Below are 25,215 nucleotides of genomic sequence, written 5' to 3'. Positions count from 1 at the left end.
CGGTAGTGAAAAATAGCCTTAACGCTGCTTTTTCACTCATACTGCAAAACTCGTAATCTAGCCGCCAATTATTTAATAATGAAAATCATGGAAATTGTCAGGGGTGCCTAAACATTTGCATACAACTGTATATGACCAACAGTCTAATATATAGCCCCTTTCTAGGCAAGAATCTGCACCTATGTGACATGTAGCTTTAAGTGTGTGTGCCTTCTTCTCTGTAATATTTCAGTAAGAATACCACTCCATGGTCTTCACATTTTGAACTGGAACATCTGAATTCATTGGTCTCAACACTGCAAACACAGGTCTTGGAACAAAATACACTATGGACGTTGGTTGGTATATCAAACAGATTAGTCATTATAGCATGCTAAACTTTCTTACCTCATGGCTTTAGGTTGGGTTCAATGGGAGGGTAGTTTCTTCAGTTGGTACTAACCATTATACTCTTACTGTTCTATAATAACAAAACACTTTAAAGATATAGGAAATAGATCCTCCAACAAGAGAAAACAGTATCAAAACATATAACAATAACTTATGAAAACATGTAATACTGCCTCTAATTAGAATAACAGGGTCTGATATTGATAGTGCTAGGTTCTCCAACCGGAGCCTACCACTCCACTTCTAATATTCAGATAATGAGTTCTCAGGTCTTGCTCTCCTTCAATCATTGCCAATGGCTGCTCCTTTTCTTTTAAAAGGCGTATACCCTCTCTGTCCACACTGGACAGACTCGACGGAAAAGGGGATATGGATATGACCTGCTGACACCAGGGCAACAGGAAATGGAGGGGAGAAGTGTTAATTAGCCTTTTTGTAAGTCCAAGAGTATTAGCCCTATTATAGTTGCTTGCTGTTATGACATCCACAGTTTGTTCTGAGGGTGTAACAACTGCAGTACCAAAAATTAGTGTGGAGTTAGATATGTAAAGTCCATGCTCATCAAAAAGAGTGACTTTACCTTTAAATGCAGAAGCCCAGTCATCTGGAATTAGTTATTAGTGTTTTTTTATACCCTCCATATAATCAAGTGAGCACTTTGTCCTGCACAGGCTCGTGGGTGAGGCGATACAGTCTCTGGGCCAGTACTTCCCTAAATTGGCATTGCGTGTGAGGATTATAAAATGGTGCTTTTGTGCCAAAAAGAAATGTTCCTTGTATTTAGCCCCTGTCCATTTTTTACATTTCAGCAGTATATCCCCTATTAAACTAGCAAAGTCCGGAACACTTAGCTATCTGCTGTGTGAGTGTCGGAGTGGTAAGAAGTAACATGCTTACCCCAAAGTCCATTGACACCCGGGACCCTATGTATCAAGCCATCGACTTTCTTGCATTCAACGGCACCAATACGCTCACCTAAGATCACCTAACATCGTCGCCGCGGACCTGAATACATTCTCCAAAATTATCAAAAAACTGTCAAAAAGCTGCGCACTAAGTACGGAGCGATGAGCAGTGGACTGTTGTTAACTAACAGTCATTGATCTCGCTGCTATTCGGTTTTTTCACAGCTTTCTTGCTACCCTGTCACTAAGCACCCACACTATACTATACTGTTTTACCCCCTAAACTGCCACTCCTGGACCCCGCCGCAACTAAATAAAGTGTTTAACCCCTAAACCGCCGCTCCCGGACCCCACCACTCTAATAAATGTATTAACCCCTAAACCGCCGCTCCCAGAGCCCACCGCCACCTACATTTTACTTATTAACCCCTAATCTGCCGCCCCCTATACCGCCGCCACTATAATAAACATATTAACCCCTAAACCTAAGTCTAACCCTAAACCTAACACCCACTAACTTAAATATAATTTAAATAAATGTAAATATATATTCCTATCATTAACTAAATTATTCCGATTTAAAACTAAATACTTACCTGTAAAATAAACCCTAAGCTAGTTACAATATAACTAATAGTCACATTGTATCTAGCTTAGGGTTTATTTTTATTTTACAGGCAAGTTTGTATTTATTTTAACTAGGTAGAATAGTTATTAAATAATTATGAACTATTTAATAGCTACCTAGTTAAAATAAATACAAATATACCTGTAACTACAATTTATTACAATTAAATAAAATTAACTAAAGTACAAAAAAAACAAAAAACTAAATTACAGAAAAAAATAAAATAATTACAAGAATTTTAAACTAATTACACCTAATCTAATCCCCCTAATAAAATAAAAAGCCCCCCAAAATAATAAAAATTCCTACCCTATACTACATTACAAATAGCCCTTAAAAGGGCTTTTTGCGGGGCATTGCCCCAAAGTAATCAGCTCTATTACCTGAAAAATAAAGTACAATACCCCCCAACATTACAACCCACCACCCACACACCCAACCCTACTCTAAAACCCACCCAATCCCCCCTTAATAAAACCTAACACTAACCCCTTGAAGATCATCCTACCATGAGACATCTTCACCCAACCGGGCAGAAGTGGTCCTCCAGACGGTCCAAAGTCTTCATCCTATCCAGGCAAAAGAGGTCCTCCAGACGGGTAGAAGTCTTCATCCAGGCGGCATCTTCTATCTTCATCCATCCGGAGCGGGTCCATCTTCAAGACATCTGACGCGGAGCATCCTTCCAGGCCGATGACTACCTGATGAATGAATATTCCTTTAAATGACGTCATCCAAGATGGCGTCCCTTGAATTCAGATTGGCTGATACAATTCTATCAGCCAATCTGAATTAAGGTAGGATAAATCCTATTGGCTGATGCAATCAGCCAATAGGATTGAGCTTGCATTCTATTGGCTGTTCCAATCAGCCAATAGAATGCAAGCTCAATCCTATTGGCTGATTGCATCAGCCAATAGGATTTTTTATACCTTAATTCTGATTAGCTGATAGAATTCTATCAGCCAATCGGAATTCAAGGGATGCCATCTTGGATGATGTCAAGGTAGGGTGATCTTCAAGGGGTTAGTGTTAGGTTTTTATTAAGGGGGGATTGGGTGGATTTTAGAGTAGGGTTGGGTGTGTGGGTGGTGGGTTTTAATGTTGGGGGGGTATTGTACTTTTTTTTTCAGGTAATAGAGCTGATTACTTTGGGGCAATGCCCCGCAAAAAAAGCCCTTTTAAGGGCTATTTGTAATTTAGTATAGGGTAGGGATTTTTATTATTTTGGGGGGCATTTTTATTTTATTAGGGGGATTAGATTAGGTGTAATTAGTTTAAAAAAACTTGTAATTATTTTATTATTTTCTGTAATTTAGTCTTTCTTATTTTTTGTACTTTAGATAATTTTATGTAATTTTATTTAATTGTAGTTAATGTAAGTAATTAATTTAATGATAGTGTAGTGTTCGGTGTAATTGTAACTTAGGTTAGGTTTTATTTTGCAGGTAAATGTGTATTTATTTTAGCTAGGTAGTTATTAAATATTTAATAACTATTTACTAACTATTCTACCTAGTTAAAATAAATACAGACTTGCCTGTAAAATAAAAATAAACCCTAAGCTAGCTACAATGTAACTATTAGTTATATTGTAGCTAGCTTAGGGTTTATTTTACAGGTAAGTATTTAGTTTTAAATAGGAATAATTTTATTTAGATTTATTTAAATTATATTTAAGTTAGGTGGTGTTAGGGTTAGTGTTAGACTTAGGTTTAGGGGTTAATACATTTAATATAGTGGTGGCGGTGTAGGGGGGGGCAGATTAGGGGTTAATGAATTTAATGTAGGTAGCAGAGTTGTAGGGGGAGCAAATTAGGGTTAACAAGTATAATGTAGGTGGCGGTGGGCTCCGAGAGTGGCAGTTTAGGGGTTAAACACTTTATTTAGTTGCGGCGGGGTCCAGGAGAGGCAGTTTAGGGGTTGATAAGTATAATGTAGGTGGCGGCGGTGTAGGGGGTGAAAGATTAGGGGTGTTTAGACTTGGGGTACATGTTAGGGTGTTAGGTGTAAACGTTCCCATAGGAATCAATGGGATATCGGGCAGCAGCGAACATGAGCTTTCGCTGAGCTTTTGCTGCTTTCCGACTCCCATTGATTCCTATGGTATCCACCGCCTCCAGGGAAGCAGATTGAAAACCAGGTACACTGGGCTGGAATAGTGGCGAGCGTAACTGGTAGGAATTTGATAACTTCCAAAAGTAGTCAGATTGTGCCTAACTTGCGTTCGGAACATCTGTAGTGACGTAAGCATCGATCTGTGTCGGACTGAATCCGGTGGATCGTATGTTACGTCACTAAATTCTACTTTAGGGTTTGATAACTAAGACGAATCAAGCTTGCCACAAATACGTTGCAGAATTCCAGCGTATTTGCGGTTGACAGCTTGATAAATAGAGGCCCCGGTCTCTGTCACAAGCCTTGTCTCCCGCCTTGGCTATGAAGTGTCAGAGAGTAGATCACCTCAGTTTCTGGTGTGCCGGTATAGACTCTGGAGTGTAGCCCCGACCCTCCGGAGTACAGTTGAGTGAAGGATTGCTGTTACAAACTGCGATCAGACACCTGGACCCACTGCCATTGTTTCTTTAATCTTCTTACGTCCTTTTCTTCCCAAGTAGTTAGCGGGAACACACCAGCTGTGTCCACTAATGTTGCTCCACACCTTAGAGAGTATAAGGATGGATTTTTAAATTACCCTTATTATTAAAATTCACTTTTTTACTGATAAAAGCTCTGGAGCGCTCAAAAGATGTGACTGGCTTAGCCGGATGCTGGCTCCGCCCCCCAACCTGTGATATTTTAAGAAATTTGTGTACTAAAATATATAAAACTCCTCTCTGGGCAAAATTCAAAAAGTGTTCTCTTTCTCTTTCATAAATAGGATAGAAATGTTTGCATAAAATGTCCATTTCAATTGAAAATGGCAAGAAGTTAAACAATAATTATAGATTCAATTAATCAAGACATTTTGTAGCAATCATACAAATTACACAAGTAAAAATGTAAATGATTTATTCTTTAATCTATTTTTCTTCTTTTGTTTAATAATATCACTACATTTCAGTCTCAGACAGATCATTTTGAATTTCCAGACACCTTTTATGTGCATTTAATAATTTTCTTGATAATTGGCATGAAACAAGAATGACATTCGTGCTTCTTAATTATAGAATCACAATGATTAACATGGAATGGCTAATTTTAATTTATTTTCTTTGAACTGCAAAAAAAAATAAAAAAATGATAAAAATAGTTTACAGTTTAGAATAATAATAAAAAAAATTATGTCTTGTTTACTTCCCTACAGTTACGAGTATGAGTTTTTTATGCATTTTTTTTAAATGTATTGTATTAAAAATATTTTTAAAGGGGTGGGTATATTGTTAGCAGTCATCAAAGAAGTATATGTATGTGACCATATTGTTATGTTATGTTTACCTTTATGCTTCTTTGCTTTGGAATCGAGCTTCTTCACAGATAAACTGTCTTTAAATTCATATAATAACCTAATTTACTTATTAGTTTCAGAATTTAAATGTTGTAGACTTAAATGCTGATGAGTCTGTTACATTAAAATAGTTTACTTTAATTTCACCATCAAATAACTATCCGCTAGATTACGAGTTTTGCAGTACAGCTATACCGCTGAAAAATTGGCCATTGCGCGTGGAATGGCCAGGAACGAATATTACAATTTGTGTCGGTATAGCTGTAAAGCAAACATTTTAGCCTGTAATGCAACGTCCATTTCACACTCAAAAAAATGAACTGGTATTACAGGTTGAGCGTTTAGGCTAAAATGCCGAAAGCCTATACCGACACGATCCATTCCTCCATCTGAGAGCAGTAGTCATGGATTTTGCGAAACAAAAATGTTTCACAAAACTCATAACTAAACTGTTACAAAGTACACTAACACCCATAAACTACCTATTAACCCCTAAATCGCCACCCTCCCGCATTGCAAACACTATTAAAACTTATTAACCTCTAATCTGCCTCCCACCCACATCGCGACTAATAAATAAATTTATTAACCCCTAATCTGCCACCCACCCACATCGCAAACACTATTTAAATATATTATCCCCTAAACCGCTGCTCCCCGACATCGCTGACACTATAATAAAGTTATTAACCCATAAACCTCTGGCCTCCCACATTGCCGCCACAAAATAAACCTATTAACCCCTTATCCTCCGGCCTCCCACATCGCTGCCACTAAATAAACCTGTTAACCCCTAAACCTCCAGCCTCCCACATCACCGCCACTAAATAAACCTATTAACCCCTAAACCTCCGGCCTCCCACATCGCCACCACTAAATAAACCTTTTAACCCCTAAACCTCTGGCCTCCCACATCGCCGCCACTAAATAAACCTATAAACCCCTAAACCGCCGACCCCCCACATTGCAAAAAACTAATTAAACTATTAACCTCTAAACCTAACACCCCCTAACTTTAAATTAAAATTACAATATAACTATTTAAATAAATAAAAACTTACTTGTGAAATAAAAATAAACCTAACATTAAATTATAAATTAACCTAACATTACTATTCTAATAAAAAAAGAAACTACCAATTAAAAATCCTAAATTACAAATTTAAAAAAAAATTAATCCTATGAAATAATTACAAAATTCTAACATAACAAAAAACCCACTAATATTACAAAAAATAAAAAACGCTAAGATCACAAAAAATAACAAACAAAATTATCAAAAATAAGAACAATTACACCTAATCTAATAGTCTTATAAAAATGAACCCCCCCAAAATAAAAACACCCCATAGTCTACAATAAACTACCAATAGCCCTTAAAATGGCCTTTTGTAGGGCATTGCCCTAAGTTGAACAGCTCTTTTACCTGTAAAAAAATTACAAAGTCTCTGAACAGTAACCCACCCCCACCCAACCAACCCCCCAAAATAAAAAACCTAACTCTAAAAAATCTTAAAATACCCATTGCCCCTAAAGGGGCATTTTGAATGGGCATTGCCCTTAAAAGGGCATTCATCTCTTTTACTGCCCTTAAAAGGGCATTCAGCTCTTTTATAATTGCCCAAAGCCCTAATAAAAAAAACTAACCCCATTAAATCTACTCACAGTTCCTGAAGTCCAGACATTCATCTTCATCCATGCGGCGCTAAGTCTTCATCCAGGCAGCGACACCTTCAATTATCTCAGGGAGGTCTATAACAGCCAAAAGGATTTCAGAAGTTCTCATCCTATTGGTTGATTTAAATTTAAAGAATCAAATTAGCCAATAGGAATGCAAGGTATGCCATTTTAAAATGGCTACCTTGCATTCAACTTCAGTGTAAGGCGGTGACCATATGAAGAGGACGCTCCGCGTAGGATGTCTTCCAGGATAGCTCCGTTCTGCACTGATGGAATGAAGATAGAAGACGTCCCCGAGATGGATGAAGTTGTCGCTGCCTGGATGAAGACTTCTTGCCACCTGGATGAAGATGGATGTCCAGTCTTCAGGAACCGTGAGTAGATTTTATGGGGTTAGTGTTAGGTTTTTTTTTTTCATTTTTTTGGGTGGTTTTGTTTTTTAGATTAGGGCTTTGGGCAATTGTAAAAGAGCTGAATGCCCTTTTAAGGGCAGTGCCCATACAAATGCCCCTTTAGGTACAATGGGTAGCTTAGGTTTTTTTTAGAGTTAGGTTTTTTATTTTGGGGGGGTTGGTGGGTGGTGGGTTTTACTGTTGTGGGGACTTTGTTTCATTTTACAGGTAAAAGAGCAGTTTAACTTAGGGCAATGCCTTACAAAAGGCCCTTTTAAGGGCTATTCATAGTTTATTGTAGGCTAGGGGGTGTTTTTATTTTTAGGGGGCTATTTTATTTTTATAGGGCTATTAGATTAGGTGTAATTGTTTTTATTTTTGATAATTTCATTTATTATTTTTTGTAATCTTAGCGGTTTTTATTTTTCGTAATTTAGTGTTTATTATTTTTGTAATTTTAGACTTTTTTTATTTTTTTCGTAGTGTTATTTTTTTTTTTAATTGGTAGTTTTTTCATTTTATTAGAATAGTTATGGTAGGTTAATTTATAGTTTAAACTTATTTATTTTTATTTCTCCGGTAAGTTTTTATTTATTTTAAGATAGTTATATTTTAAATTAAAGTTAGGGGGTGTTAGGTTTAGGGGTTAATAGCTTAATTTTAGTGTTTTTCTATGTGGGGGGCGGCTGTTTAGGGGATTAATAGGTTTATTTAGGTGTCTGCAATATCAGGGAGCGGCGGAATAGGGGTTAATAACTTTATTTTGTGGCGGCAATGTCGTGGAGCGGATCATTTGGGGTTAATAGCTTTAATTAGTGGCTGCGATGTTGGGGAGCAGCGTATTAGGGGTTAATAGCTTTATTTAGTTTGGCCGATGTTGGGAGCGATGGATTAGGGGTGTTTAGTATAGGGGTTTATGTTAGGGTGTTAGGTATAAATGTAACTTTTTTTTCTCTATAGACATTAATGGGGTTGCATTATGGCGAACGCCATTCCGCACTTCAGGTGTTAGTTTTTTCTAACACTTTCTCCCCATTGATGTCTATAGGGGAAAGCATGCATGAGCATGTAAACTCAGCCCTTGACTTTTGTGTGGTATGGAGCTTAACGCACCATAACACACAGCACAAGGTGGCTTTTCAGTAACTTGTGATGTCAGCGCTATGGAGAGTGAAATAAAGCAATTTTTTGGGCGTTATTTTCGCACCCTGTTTAGTGCAAAACTCGTAATCTAGGTGTATGTTATCTACAAATTAATTCAATCAAAAGAAAGAAAGGATTGCTTTGCAACTTACAGAAATCTCCTATTGGTCATCATGTGGCCCTAGTGCCAACAGCTGGACAGATGTGAACCAGCTATTTTATACAAAATAGTGTAGACATACCTTCCAACATTTTAAAAATGAATGATGGGACTGGTAGGCTAAAAGTGGTGTCAGGGCAACATTAGACAGACTTTTAAATTCATTTAGAAGCTATTAATGCAGCTTCTGGGGCCCAGAATAAGAGAAAGAGAACAGCACTCCTGATATAGAACGAAAGCTAGAATAACTTCCATGCCTGTTCATTTAAATTGCAACTCAGGGTGCGCGTTCTTTTTGCACACTATGCCCCTTCACAGAGAAAAAATATCCTGTAGCATATCAGTCTGATCCTGCCCAATGACAGTCCAGCGCCGAAATGCCAGGCAATTCTTCTCTGAACAAGAGAAGCAACAACCCCAGATGATCGTTTCGGCCTGTTCTCTTTCTCTTTTTTCACATTTATATAAATTACTCTTGGGTCACCCTAAGAGTAATGGGTAAGCCAGACGTGGAGCCCGTGCACACATGCCCTTAGAGAGATACAACTGCACCTCACTGATGAGGCCCACAGAAGGCCGAAACGATCGTCTGGGGTTGTTGCTTCCCTTGTTCAGAGAAGAATTGCCTGGTATTTCGGCGGGGGCAACCCCGAAAATGTTCACTTAAAGTAAAGTTTGATTTATGAATCACGGAGAGTACCTTTCTTATTCAGTGTGCATACTACAGTTTGAAGTGCACCCCGGAGGCTGTGTTCCAGTAGCGAGTGTGGGATCCACTTGAGATTTTTTTTATATATATATATATATATATATATATATATATATATATATATATATAGAACCAAGAGAAGGTAAAATATAGAGGCGCTTAGTAAAAAGAGCTAATTACTGTATCTATTATAAGACACATATAGTGCAAAAAGTCACAATATTGGACTGCTGAATGATATAGGGGGGATGGAAAAAATGGTTAAGAAAACAGATACATATATAAAACTGTCACAGTGTATAAATTGAAATTATATTGCAAATATCAAATACCTGAAGCTATCTGTAGTATATATAGAGACTAGTCTAGCAGATGGTGTTGTTATTGCTAGAACACCACAGGTGACAGAAAAGATTCACAGTACATACAATTAGTACAGGCAATTATAAAGGAAAAACCACAAAAATGTACATGCAAATAGAGTCCATATGTGATACTTTTGTGCAAAAAAGGAAAAGGTGGAAATCCCAAAGCGGCGGATCACACTATCCCCTCAGGGGGTTCTACTTACTCTCCTTTACCTCAATCTGTATGAGGTAAGTGTCGCGTGGGGTAAGTAGAAAGTCCTTCCTTGTAGTGGCAAGTATCCTATGGCTTGTTTCTTGTCTTCCAATGCTTTCACTCACATAGATGAAATGGGAAAAGCAGAGAGATAATAATAGTGCAACCCCGTTAATATGGATTTATATGCACAGTAATGTATGAAATAGCACTCACACTAGGCAACCTCAAATAATCTTTTTTCCTCTGAAGAAGAAGGTCGTGTATGTTTGTAGACCTTCAAAATGCGTTAGGACTTCTATGTACTTATATTTTATGCCATTGTACGGCTTTTGAACTGTGCTATATTGGTCTTGCACTATACCGTTTTTAAAAAAACGAATACTGCTAATGCTAATTGCAATGTTCATGCCAATATCTGGTTTTACTTCATTATGCTAATAAAATACCTCATATCCATTTGAGGTTGCCTAGTGTGAGTGCTATTTCATACATTACTGTGCATATAAATCCATATTAACGGGGTTGCACTATTATTATCTCTCTGCTTTTCCCATTTCATCTATGTGAGTGAAAGCATTGGAAGACAAGAAACAAGCCATAGGATACTTGCCACTACAAGGAAGGACTTTCTACTTACCCCACGCGACACTTACCTCATACAGATTGAGGTAAAGGAGAGTAAGTAGAACCCCCTGAGGGGATAGTGTGATCCGCCGCTTTGGGATTTCCACCTTTTCCTTTTTTGCACAAAAGTATCACATATGGACTCTATTTGCATGTACATTTTTGTGGTTTTTCCTTTATAATTGCCTGTACTAATTGTATGTACTGTGAATCTTTTCTGTCACCTGTGGTGTTCTAGCAATAACAACACCATCTGCTAGACTAGTCTCTATATATACTACAGATAGCTTCAGGTATTTGATATTTGCAATATAATTTCAATTTATACACTGTGACAGTTTTATATATGTATCTGTTTTCTTAACCATTTTTTCCATCCCCCCTATATCATTCAGCAGTCCAATATTGTGACTTTTTGCACTATATGTGTCTTATTATAGATACAGTAATTAGCTCTTTTTACTAAGCGCCTCTATATTTTACCTTCTCTTGGTTCTATATTTTTTGGTCTCTATTGGTCTTGTGGGGTTTGGGGATCCCACTTTTCTAATAAGTAATTTTGGGGCTGCATAGTGAGCTATCTACACTCCATTTATATATAAAAATATTTCTTTTCAGGACTTTTTTCTAGCATCACCTATTTTTGCGCCGTTGTCACAAATTGTTCTCTTTGTCCACATATATATATATATATATATATATATACACATATTTAGACATGTTAAAGACCTACTCCGGCCTTTTTTCTTTTTCTTTTTTCTAACACCTGAGACCTCATATCTTTGAGCCCCTATAACGTTTGGGGAATCTTTATTTAATATGTTTTATTAGATAGTGCTATTATGAGTGTAACTGTACTTTGTAATGTATTTTTTATTTGTTTTGTGACACTTTTTTGTTTCACATAACAGTTAAACAGAGCTCTGAGGAAGCTCTATCCCGACGACTGTTAACTACAATTGCGCTCAAGCGATCGCGTTTACTTTCAACTTATAATACAAGGGAAAAACCTGACACGTGCAAACACCAGTGTTAAACCTACTTTTAGCGCTCCATTGTAATTTAGCCCTTAGGGCTCCATGTACTAAGCCGTCAATTCATCCGTCATTGTAGACCCGGCTAAACTCGCCATTACTCGCCGCGGGCGGAATGGTGTCCACTGTTGCTATGTACTAATAATCCCACAATAAATAGACACGTCTAGCCAGCCGCAAGCAGTGGCGGAATATTGATAAATTTGACGTCTCGCTCACCGCGACTAAGCTGATGTACTTAACTTTCAGTTGAATTGTCTGGCCAATTGTTAACACGTGACATGGAAGGTGTCACGAACGTCATAGTAGTCGCGGGAATAGAATTTTGTTCCTATAAAAGTACAACTTTTGTAAACAACTTTATTATTGTTCCAAAATTTTGGGAGAGTGATTACAGAGCGTTATTTTTTGTGATCTTTATTTACAAATTCGATATGGCTTCATATGGATCTGAAACTGCTTCAAAATCCAAGAATCCTCACTTTTCTCATCAGCAAAACGTCGTTTTGATTGACATGATTATTGACTCTTATGATTATTTGTTTGGATGTCGTGTCAAAAAGACAAATTTTTCTAGGAGGAAGCAGATCTGGCAAAGGATCAGCGATGCTGTTAGTGCCCAGGGTCCAGGAAAAAAGGATGTCGATCAGCTGAAGAAGCGTTACAAAGACATTAAACGTTTTACAAAAGCTAAATTGGCCAGAGAAAAAGATTCGGCACGTGCTACCGGAGGTGGACCAGCATATGTGGCAGACCTCAATGATTATGAGCAGAAGCTTGTTCAGCGTCTGGGTCCAGAGATCATCACTGGCATAACGGATGATTGTGACAGTGATTTAAGAGGTAAATGTACAACATAATTGACGCAAAAATGTTTGTTAAATTATGATAGCTCATTGTCTCCAATATATATTTCTTAAAAATAACATGATCTGACTTCTTACACTTCCGTATCTGAATCCATATAGGCCATTTAGGCCCCAAATACTGTAATCATTTAGGTCGCATATATGTATAAGGGATTGTACAATAATAGGGTTGTTATACTGCCTTTTTTTTATAGCTATAACGGAAATATACATTTGTTGATTATAAATATAGTGATCCCTAAGGATAACACCCATGTGTTAATTTACAAACCAGTATTGCATAGAAACTCCTTAAAGAGATAATGACAATAGAAATAATGTATTTTGAAATTATTACAAAAATATAGATGTTGTGTAACATGGTATGTTCGACAATAATCATGAGACTGACCCCAGATCACATGCCTTCTTAAATCTCTGCTCTATTGACATCCATGTAGCGTTATTTGAGTATAGAATATTATTTTTAACATTTTTCATAATCAGAATATATAATTGTTCTCTGCTTTCTAAACATATACTTTTTTCAGACATAGCTATGCACATAGTTGACGCAGTCATATGACCCATCTATGTGCATCAACCAATGATCATTTACTTTGCCTGAATAGATTTGCTTTTCATCAAAGTATATCAATCCAATGAAGCCAAAAACATAATACAATTAAATATTTTTGAAAAAGCATTTTCTTATGAGATTTCGAAAGGAAATTTCATTTGTTCATGTCCCTTTAAAGGGCCACTAAACCCAAAATCTTTCTTTCATGATTCAGATAGAGAATAGAAAGTTAAACAGCATTACAATTTACTTCCATTATTTATTTTGCTTCATTTTCTAGATATTCTTAGTTGAAGAAAAAGCAATGCACATGGTGAGCCAATCACATGAGGCTTCTTTGTGCAGCAACCAATCAGCAGCTAGTGATCATATCTAGATATGCTTTTCATCAAAGAATATCAAGAGAATAAAACAAATTAGATAATATAAGTAAATTAGAAAGATGTTTATAATTGCATTTTCTTTCTAAATCATAAAAGAAAAAATGTGGGTGGCATGTCCCTTTAATGATTGAGCCTTCATTCACTGCTGTCATTATATTATTATTAACACTTTTATCTTGCAGTTTAAACTAGAAATAACAATAAAAATAAAGCATTAATTTTTTTTTTTTTAAAGCAACACCAACAACACAAGCAGAGCCTGGGAGGAGTAACAACGAAAGGCCCACTTGTTCTACTTCTTCTTCTGCTGTTTCCAGACCACCCAGTGCAGCTGTTTCCAGACCTTCGGCCAGTTTTTCTCATGGCCAATTCCTACGCTCCACATCTAATGTTACACACACTACTTCATCAGCGGACACACTTCCTGATGTAAGGACCAGCACTCAAGAAGCTGGTGTTGGCAGAGCAACTGGTAAGTAATTTACTAATTTAATCAATAATTTAAATGTTCTGTGTTTTATCTGGTAAAAAAAAAAGTAAAATGTCATTATTGACATAATTGAGTTTGAGATCTTTTACAGATGGAATGGAATTTGAAGGACAAATAGCAATGATCTTAGATTTTCATGAAAGGGACATTGTACAAATTATTTTAAATGAGCATTCATGTAGAGTATGCACGCAATTGTAAGCAACTTTCTAATGGGTTTAAATTGTATCATTATTTTATTTTTGAGAATTGATCATAGTATTACATTAGAAAGTTGATTGAAATTCCATGCTATATATCTTATTCTAAAAAATATTTGTTTTGGTTCAGTGTCCAGTGAATTGCAAAGTACATTTTAATTAATAATTTTACTAATAGAAATTTAAATGAATGTAATAGCGTTTGAATATATGTTTTTTTTTTATAGGTGATTTGGGACGTCTTTTCCAGAGATTGACTGGACATTCATCTCCATTATTTGATGGTATGTATCACATATGTATATATATATATATATATATATATATATATATAATATAACTTAAATTTGTGTAGGACTGTTGTATTGGCTCTCTCCTATTCTATTTATGCAAGTGTTTTTAGAAAATTTTATTTTTTTTTACTAACAATTTGTTATGTCTTGATCTAGAAGAAGAAAACTCATCAAGGGAGATCACTATCAATCTCATGTCAATAGTGGAAAATCCCATTCAAGATGAACCACCAGGAGGAAGCAAGACTCCAGATATTCTTGATGAATGTAGAGATGCACAACCTGATGAAATCCACACACCGGAAAACATGGAGGAACCTGTTGAAACTCAGGCACAACCAATTGCACTGGAAACAGGTGTTGTAAATATTCAAAATGCACTGGCAGAAGGACTATTGGCCGATGTGGGATTAAGGGAAATGTTGACCCTTGCAAGGCAATACAGAGAGGACCATAGAGATATGCAAAATATTATTAACACTAATATTGACCGCTGGGCAGCTCTGTCTGAAAAAAAAATTTGAACTGGAAATGCAAAGAAATGACATTGAAAGGCAGAAATTAGAGCTGCAAAGAGAAATGTTCCAGTGGCAGAGGCGGATGGATGAAGAGAAAAACCTGCAAATTAACAGAGCTTTATCCATCACTGAAAGGACATTAAATCTCTGTTGTCTATTGTCAGTGAAAGGGAGGGTACAACAGACCCAAAGAGGCCACGTCTGCAGTGAACATTTCATTTATTATTTATAACACCTTAGTCCCTAAAATTTTATTTTATGTTAATTGTTTTATTCTACATATTTTTTAAATAGTTATTATTTGTGCTCTTTATGTTAAAAATTTTATTGTTTAATAAAGAGAATTTTTTTTATGCCAAAAAAAGGTTTATTTACATAAATTCAAAATCACTATTGATTCTTCAACAAAAAAGTTTTTCTCATTAATTATTTGTCATTCTTCTGACAATCATCATGACAAAACAAAAAATTAAATCAAATAACATATTTTCGGTATAAAAAATCTACTTGCTCCATTAGCATTTCCAAAGTTGCCCGAATTTTTGAAATTTTTTGTTTCACATGATCTTCAAGACAACTCTGAGTACTTTTGTCTTCAGTTTCAATAGTTGATGTTGAAGATAAATCTGTAGAAAAATAAAGGAAAAGAAAATTTTAATTCCATTTACATATACATATGCAATGTATAATATGGTTTATTTAATCAAAAATATTACCTCCTGATGCACTGTTATATAGGTTATCTACTATATTGGCTTCTACACTTATGTCCACTCCTTTAAAACTTTCATCTGAGCCAACTCTTATTAGAAATAGACAATATGTATTAGTTAAAACTTAGATTTTCTTAGATTTCAGATTGCTGAATATGAAACATACCTTTATATACCATCATTGTTGTTAAAACTTCTATCCTTGGTTGAGTATCATCAGAACTCAAGGTTTCAAATATTGGCACACTATCAGGATTTTGAAAATCTTCCATTTCCATACTATTTTCCATGTCTTCCATGGTAATATCTATGAACGTAATTACAAAGATAAAGATAGAATACTATTAAATCCAAAACCTAAAATATATTATTTAAAACTTAAATAATAAGTCATTACCTGTCTGTGTGTTTTTATGAAAAACTTTATATGGTTTGGGAGATAATTCAATATCCAATAGTGTTATTGGCAAAGGTGGAGAAAGAGCTTCACTTCTGGGTGTTTGCACCAACATTGACCTGAGGTAGCGTGGTGGCTGTTCACACTTCATTCTCCTACTTTTCATATCTATAAAAAAAAAAATTAAATAAAACATTTTGAATTTAAAAAATAAATGTAATTAATCCAAGTAATTTTTTATTTTCAAAACATAAAAATTATGCTTAAAATTGGAATTGTAATAGAACATGCCATTTTAAAAAAAAAATTATAATTCACTTCCATTTTAAATTTGCTTCATTCTCTAATATTTTTTTTTAAGAAAAAAAAAAAACATCTACGTTTTTGGTTTTATACAATGTAAATTTTATTGGTGAATGGATTTACCAACCAATAAGAAAAGAACACAATAATGTTTTCACACACAATGTGCCTGGATCAAAACTGAAATTATTGCTTTTCAAAAAAAGATACAAAGAGAATGAAAATAAATTGGATGATAGGAGTACATTGTAAAGTTGTTTAAAATGGCAATTACATTTTACTATACTTATTCAGTTTTGCATGCTTACTTTTCTAACATGTTTCAATGGTATATAGTAATATATTTATATTTTATTCTACTAACTCAGTTCTGCATGCTTACTTTTAGAAGATGTTTCAATGGTATATACTAATATAGTTATATTTTACTCTACTAACTCATTTTTGTATGCTAACTTTTCTAACCTTTTATGTATAGATAGTAATATAGTTATATTTTAATCTACTAACTCAGTTTTGCATGCTTACTTTTGTAACTTTTTGCAATTGTATATACTAATATAGTTAAAGTAACACTCAGAAAATAATATTGTCCTTGATTCGTCAATGATGACGCAGTTCAAAAATAACATCCTTATTTTATATTATAAAAAATAATTTCATATATAATTTTGGAACTTACATGTCCTTATCAATCTTCAAATAGATTTATAGTACTTCGGTTCTCTTCTCTTCAAATCACTATATTTTCTAAGACATTGTCGTCTTGTTCTTTTAATTTTTGAAATACGATGCATTCTTCTCAGCATCTCGTATATAATTTTGTCTCTGCATTCCTGTCTCACTCCCCTCACACCACCAATCCGTTTAGGGAAATATTTATCCATGGCATAAACTAATATCACCAATTCTCCAGCACCAAAAGGTTCAGGACGCGACATGTTTGACGATGACGTGATTAATAGTTATGTCAATCATTAGCGCATTGATCTAGATATGTATCCCCGAAAAATTGAAAAAAATATAATGTATATGTAGATTAATGTATTTTATGAAGGTTTGTAAATATCGATCTTTAGAGTTATTACAAATGATATTTTGTTTCTATACATTTTCTTTGTTTCAGATGTGTTGATATGTATTTAAATTTATTTTGGTTTACAATTGTTATTTTGTTTCTAAACATTTTCTTTTTTTCAGATGTGTTTATATGTATTAAAATTTATTTTGGTTTACAATTGTTATTTTGTTTCTAAACATTTTCTTTTGTTCAGATGTGTTTATATGTATTAAAATTTACTTTGGTTTACAATTGTTAATATATAATCTTTAAAGATTGTAATTTTGTAATAAAATAATTTATTTGCCATTATTTTCTATATGCCACTATTCTTTTAACAAATCTTGAATGTAAAAATATATTATTAAGGATAAGAAAATAAGTGTTAAGAGTAAGCCCTTAAGGTATTTATTGGAATATGGGACAACCTAGTAGCTGTTAAAAATTAAGGTTAGAATAAAACAAAGCAAATTAGCAAGTCTTTTTTAACTCAAAAATCCTATCTAAAAACATAAAGCACTTTGGAATATACTGTCGCTTGTTACAGCTACAATTCAATGACACAATACAATGAATTAGCATCAGCTATGGAGGGATTACATAACACTAATCACATTATGTAAAAGAGTGAGAGCAGCTGTAGACACTAGTGTGATGTCACAAAGACAATGTATTACCTATAATATATTGTCTCTAATAACTTTGATCATAAACTTTATTGATTTGAAACCTTTGATAATTGAAGAGCAACAACTGTTATGTATTTAACTGTTTATCATGAGTGATTTTTAATAACCTTAATTCTTAAAAAAAAATTAGAAGACAAGTTAATAAAGAAAGTTTTTTATTGATCAACTGAAACTTTAATCTTCAAAATATTGTTCTGAAACCATGTCCCTTGTTGCCATACCATGCCTATTAGCTTGGTCTACACATATTTCTTCTGGTAAATCATCAGCATCTATTGGATCTTCATCTTCTAATGGACAGCCTCTTTTAATTGCTATATTGTGCAGTATGCAGCAAACCAATATAACTTTTGCAACTTTCTCTGGTGCATACTGCATAGCACCACCAGAACGATCAAGACATCGAAACCGCATTTTCAAAAGACCAAAAGTCCTCTCAATAACCCCCCTGGTAGATCGGTGAGCTTCATTGAAACGTACTTGACTTCTGGTCTGTGGGTTGTTATAGGGAGTCAACAGCCATTCTGTACATGAGTACCCTCCATCTCCTAATAGAAGATATAATAAATATAAATATTAATATAAGAATAATTATAAAGATTGAGAACTATACAATACAAATTTAAAGTATACAGATTACAGTCGACAAATTGGTCGCAATTTTTGTACATTGAAATGAGAGACAAATTAGACGCCAGTTATGCTTACCTAGAAGCCATCCTTCAGGCATATTTCCATCCTCGAACTTCCGGTATAACCCAGTCTGCCTTAAGATGTAAGAATCATGACAAGAGCCAGGAAAGTTAGAACGGACACTGATAATCCTCATGTTGGGGTCACAGACCATCTGGACATTCAAGGAATGGAAATGCTTTCTATTCCTATAGATCTCCTCACGAGCTTGAAGTGGTCTTACAGCAACATGGGTACAGTCTATGGCACCTAGGACATTGGGCATCCCAGCCATCCTATAGAAATTTGACTTGATAGATTGCCATTCTTCAGGGGTAGATGGCAAACAAACATATCGATGAAAAATAACCATCATAGCCCCTATGACTTTGGATAAGTGGCGTGAAAAAGCAGATTGACTCATTCCAATAATGACGCTAGAAACTGCCTGAAAGGAGCCTGTTGCAAAAAAATGCAATGCAGCTAATAATTTCAGAAGTCCCGGAATAGCTTGTGAACGAGCCGTCATCGGCTCCAAATGATCTTCAATCTCTCGATACACGTGTAATATGGATTCACAGTCAAGCCGGAATGTTTGTATGATCTCTCGGTCAGAAAAGCCGTGCAAACCAACCCGTGGAAGGAATACACAGGGGACACGAACTCTCCTTCTTCGAACCATACGATTAGCGACATTTCCAGTATTCTGTCTTCTAGCCCGGATTTGCATCACACAGGCCTAGATTTGGAGTTCGGCGGTAGCCGTCAAAACCAGAGTTAGAGGCTCCTAACGCTGGTTTTGGCCGCCCGCTGGTATTTGGAGTCAGTGATTAAAGGGTCTAACGCTCACTTTTCAGCCGCGACTTTTCCATACCGCAGATCCCCCTACGCCATTTGCGTAGCCTATCTTTTCAATGGGATCTTTCTAACGCCGGTATTTAGAGTCGTTTCCGAAGTGAGCGTTAGAGCTCTAACGACAAGATTCCAGCAGCCTGAAAATAGCAGGAGTTAAGAGCTTTCTGGCTAACGCCGGTTCATAAAGCTCTTAACTACTGTACCCTAAAGTACACTAACACCCATAAACTACCTATGTACCCCTAAACCGAGGTCCCCCCACACCGCCGCCACTCGATTAAAATTTTTAACCCCTAATCTGCCGACCGCCACCTACGTTATATTTATGTACCCCTAATCTGCTGCCCCTAACCCCGCTGACCCCTGTATTACATTTATTAACCCCTAACTTGCCCCCCACAACGTCGCCGCCAGCTACTTAAAATAATTAACCCCTAATCTTCCGACCGCAAATCGCCGCCACCTACGTTATCCCTATGTACCCCTAATCTGCTGCCCCTAACATCGCCGACCCCAATATTATACTTATTAACCCCTAATCTGCCCCCCTCAACGTCGCCGACACCTGCCTACACTCATTAACCCCTAATCTGCCGAGCGGACCTGAGCGCTACTATAATAAATGTATTAACCCCTAATCCGCCTCACTAACCCTATCATAAATAGTATTAACCCCTAATCTGCCCTCCCTAACATCGCCGACACCTAACTTCAATTATTAACCCCTAATCTGACGACCGGAGCTCACCGCTATTCTAATAAATGGATTAACCCCTAAAGCTAAGTCTAACCCTAACACTAACACCCCCCTAACTTAAATATAATTTAAATCTAATGAAATAAATTAACTATTATTAAATAAATTATTCCTATTTAAAGCTAAATACTTACCTGTAAAATAAATCCTAATATAGCTACAATATAAATTATAATTATATTATAGCTATTTTAGGATTAATATTTATTTTACAGGCAACTTTGTAATTATTTTAACCAGGTACAATAGCTATTAAATAGTTAAGAACTATTTAATAGTTACCTAGTTAAAATAATAACAAATTTACCTGTAAAATAAATCCTAACCTAAGTTATAATTAAACCTAACACTACCCTATCAATAAAATAATTAAATAAACTACCTACAATTACCTACAATTAACCTAACACTACACTATCAATAAATTAATTAAACACAATTCCTACAAATAAATACAATTAAATAAACTAGCTAAAGTACAAAAAATAAAAAAGAACTAAGTTACAGAAAATAAAAAAATATTTACAAACATAAGAAAAATATTACAACAATTTTAAACTAATTACACCTACTCTAAGCCCCCTAATAAAATAACAAAGCCCCCCAAAATAAAAAATTCCCTACCCTATTCTAAATTAAAAAAGTTACAAGCTCTTTTACCTTACCAGCCCTGAACAGGGCCCTTTGCGGGGCATGCCCCAAGAATTTCAGCTCTTTTGCCTGTAAAAAAAAACATACAATACCCCCCCCCCCAACATTACAACCCACCACCCACATACCCCTAATCTAACCCAAACCCCCTTAAAGAAACCTAACACTAAGCCCCTGAAGATCTTCCTACCTTGTCTTCACCATACCAGGTTCACCGATCCGTCCTGGCTCCAACATCTTCATCCAACCCAAGCGGGGGTTGGCGATCCATAATCTGGTCCAGAAGAGGCTCCAAAGTCTTCCTCCTATCCGGCAAGAAGAGGACATCCGGACCGGCAAACATCTTCTCCAAGCGGCATCTTCGATCTTCTTCCATCCGGAGCGAAGCGGCAGGATCCTGAAGACATCCAGCGCGGAACATCCATCCGGACCGACGACTGAACGACGAATGACTGTTCCTTTAAGGGACGTCATCCAAGATGGCGTCCCTCGAATTCCGATTGGCTGATAGGATTCTATCAGCCAATCGGAATTAAGGTAGGAATTTTCTGATTGGCTGATGGAATCAGCCAATCAGAATCAAGTTCAATCCGATTGGCTGATCCAATCAGCCAATCAGATTGAGCTCGCATTCTATTGGCTGATCGGAACAGCCAATAGAATGCGAGCTCAATCTGATTGGCTGATTGGATCAGCCAATCGGATTGAACTTGATTCTGATTGGCTGATTCCATCAGCCAATCAGAAAATTCCTACCTTAATTCCGATTGGCTGATAGAATCCTATCAGCCAATCGGAATTCGAGGGACGCCATCTTGGATGACGTCCCTTAAAGGAACAGTCATTCGTCGTTCAGTTGTCGGTCCGGATGGATGTTCCGCGCTGGATGTCTTCAGGATCCTGCCGCTTCGCTCCGGATGGAAGAAGATCGAAGATGCCGCTTGGAGAAGATGTTTGCCGGTCCGGATGTCCTCTTCTTGCCGGATAGGAGGAAGACTTTGGAGCCTCTTCTGGACCGGATTATGGATCGCCAACCCCCGCTTGGGTTGGATGAAGATGTTGGAGCCAGGACGGATCGGTGAACCTGGTATGGTGAAGACAAGGTAGGAAGATCTTCAGGGGCTTAGTGTTAGGTTTCTTTAAGGGGGTTTGGGTTAGATTAGGGGTATGTGGGTGGTGGGTTGTAATGTTGGGGGGGGGGTATTGTATGTTTTTTTTTACAGGCAAAAGAGCTGAAATTCTTGGGGCATGCCCCGCAAAGGGCCCTGTTCAGGGCTGGTAAGGTAAAAGAGCTTGTAACTTTTTTAATTTAGAATAGGGTAGGGAATTTTTTATTTTGGGGGGCTTTGTTATTTTATTAGGGGGCTTAGAGTAGGTGTAATTAGTTTAAAATTGTTGTAATATTTTTCTTATGTTTGTAAATATTTTTTTATTTTCAGTAACTTAGTTCTTTTTTATTTTTTGTACTTTAGCTAGTTTATTTAATTGTATTTATTTGTAGGAATTGTGTTTAATTAATTTATTGATAGTGTAGTGTTAGGTTAATTGTAGGTAATTGTAGGTAGTTTATTTAATTATTTTATTGATAGGGTAGTGTTAGGTTTAATTATAACTTAGGTTAGGATTTATTTTACAGGTAAATTTGTTATTATTTTAACTAGGTAACTATTAAATAGTTCTTAACTATTTAATAGCTATTGTACCTGGTTAAAATAATTACAAAGTTGCCTGTAAAATAAATATTAATCCTAAAATAGCTATAATATAATTATAATTTATATTGTAGCTATATTAGGGTTTATTTTACAGGTAAGTATTTAGCTTTAAATAGAAATAATTTATTTAATAAGAGTTAATTTATTTCGTTAGATAAATATTATATTTAACTTAGGGGGGTGTTAGTGTTAGGGTTAGACTTAGCTTTAGGGGTTAATCCATTTATTAGAATAGCGGTGAGCTCCGATCGGAAGATTAGGGGTTAATAATTGAAGTTAGGTGTCGGCGATGTTAGGGAGGGCAGATTAGGGGTTAATACTATTTATGATAGGGTTAGTGAGGCGGATTAGGGGTTAATAACTTTATTATAGTAGCGCTCAGGTCCGCTCGGCAGATTAGGGGTTAATAAGTGTAGGCAGGTGTCGGCGACGTTGAGGGGGGCAGATTAGGGGTTAATAAATATAATATAGGGGTCGGCGGTGTTAGGGGTAGCAGATTAGGGGTACATAGGGATAACGTAGGTGGCGGCGGTTTACGGAGCGGCAGATTAGGGGTTTAAAAAAATATGCAGGGGTCAGCGATAGCGGGGCGGCAGATTAGGGGTTAATAAGTGTAAGGTTAGGGGTGTTTAGACTCGGGGTACATGTTAGAGTGTTAGGTGCAGACGTAGGAAGTGTTTCCCCATAGGAAACAATGGGGCTGCGTTAGGAGCTGAACGCTGCTTTTTTGCAGGTGTTAGGTTTTTTTTTCAGCTCAAACAGCCCCATTGTTTCCTATGGGGGAATCGTGCACGAGCACGTTTTTGAGGCCGGCCGCGTCCGTAAGCAACTCTGGTATCGAGAGTTGCATTTGCGGTAAAAATGCTCTACGCTCCTTTTTTGGAGCCTAACGCAGCATTTGTTTGAACTCTCGATACCAGAGTTAAATTTATGGTGCGGCCAGAAAAAAGCCCGCGGAGCGTTAACAGCCCTTTTACCGCCGAACTCCAAATCTAGGCCACAGAGAATAAACAAATACAGAATTCTCTCCATAGCTGCTGAAATGAACAATGTAAGTACAATGCTGATATTACTGCCTTTTATATATGTCTAGACTGGCGTCTAGAGTGACTTTCCTATTGTTTTGTACCTTGCCCGCCACCTAAAAGGTGGCGAGGCAAAAATAACGAGATTACTAGAGATTACTAGATTTTTTAGTACATTCGTTTTTGGCGAGTTGGTGGTCAAATGTGTCTAATTACAGTGAAAAATGGAGAGGTAGCGAGGTTTGGCGGATAAGTACGCTCGCAATTTTAAAGATGCGAGTTTTAACATAATTGACGGCTTTGTACATATAAGTTTGCGAGTTTTGACGCGAGATTTGTTGCGGGTAGCTCGCTGACTGCTTAGTACATGGAGCCCTTAATCTGTAATTTTATCCTTAATCTGTTCTCTCCTACTCATACTGAGCAACTTAACACTTTAAAATGAATTGCACATCCACTGAAAGTATAAATATGAGACGTCTCTGTCAACATATTCCTTTAGTTCTCATATTGTGATTCACAGAAGGTTATGCAGTAGGCCATAATTGGAAGCAAGAGAATGGAAACAACTTGAAGAGTTGGACAGAGTCAGGGAGCAGCAAGCATTTGTATTCACTCATCTTTGTGCCAGTGTGTTCACTAAGTAAATCCACAAGACATTTGCATGACTTAAGAAAACAAGTGCAAGAGCCACATGTATGATATTAACTGACTTAAAATGAGCTGTTCCCTGCCCTGTAGTGATTATAATTTGGAAGGAGTATAGAGTGAGTACTTAGGGGTTTGAATGTTCAGTGTTTCCTACTGTAGACTCCCTAGTGTTTATTAGCAAAGGATTAAATAGACTAGCGGGGGACCAGGCCTGCATGCCACTATCATAAAACTAGAGGCTTTTTTTCCCCTTACCCCATCCCCTTTATTTAGTTGAAACATTGAGACTAAAATAAACTTTTTCTTATTTATGTCAATAGCCTAATATGCTATTGTCTCAGTGTGGATAACATTTTATTATGTGTCAGAAGACTTACAGTTGACACATTATTGTGTTTTACCTTCATTCTTTTTCTAGCCTGTGATACTGCAGTATAAAATTTGTATGGCAAGCTTAATCAAATGTGAGCATCTTGAGAACATCCAGCTAGCTGATTGGTGGCTACACATGTCTCTTGTCATTGACTCTCCTGATGTGAATAGCTAGCTCCCAGTAGTGCATTGCTGTTCCATCATCAAATTATACAGAGAGATGGAAGCAAATTTGAGAATTAAAGTAAATTAGAAAGTTGTTTAGAATTGTATGGTCATCCCGAATCATGATAGAAAAAAAAATGGCTTTCATGTCCTTTAACTCACTAGTTTTTTCCTTACTACTATAGCAGCAGCTGTCTAATA

This window comes from Bombina bombina, chromosome 1 (genome assembly GCF_027579735.1).
Source record: "Bombina bombina isolate aBomBom1 chromosome 1, aBomBom1.pri, whole genome shotgun sequence".
Classification (NCBI taxonomy): domain Eukaryota; kingdom Metazoa; phylum Chordata; class Amphibia; order Anura; family Bombinatoridae; genus Bombina; species Bombina bombina.
This window is presented reverse-complemented; position numbering follows the sequence as displayed.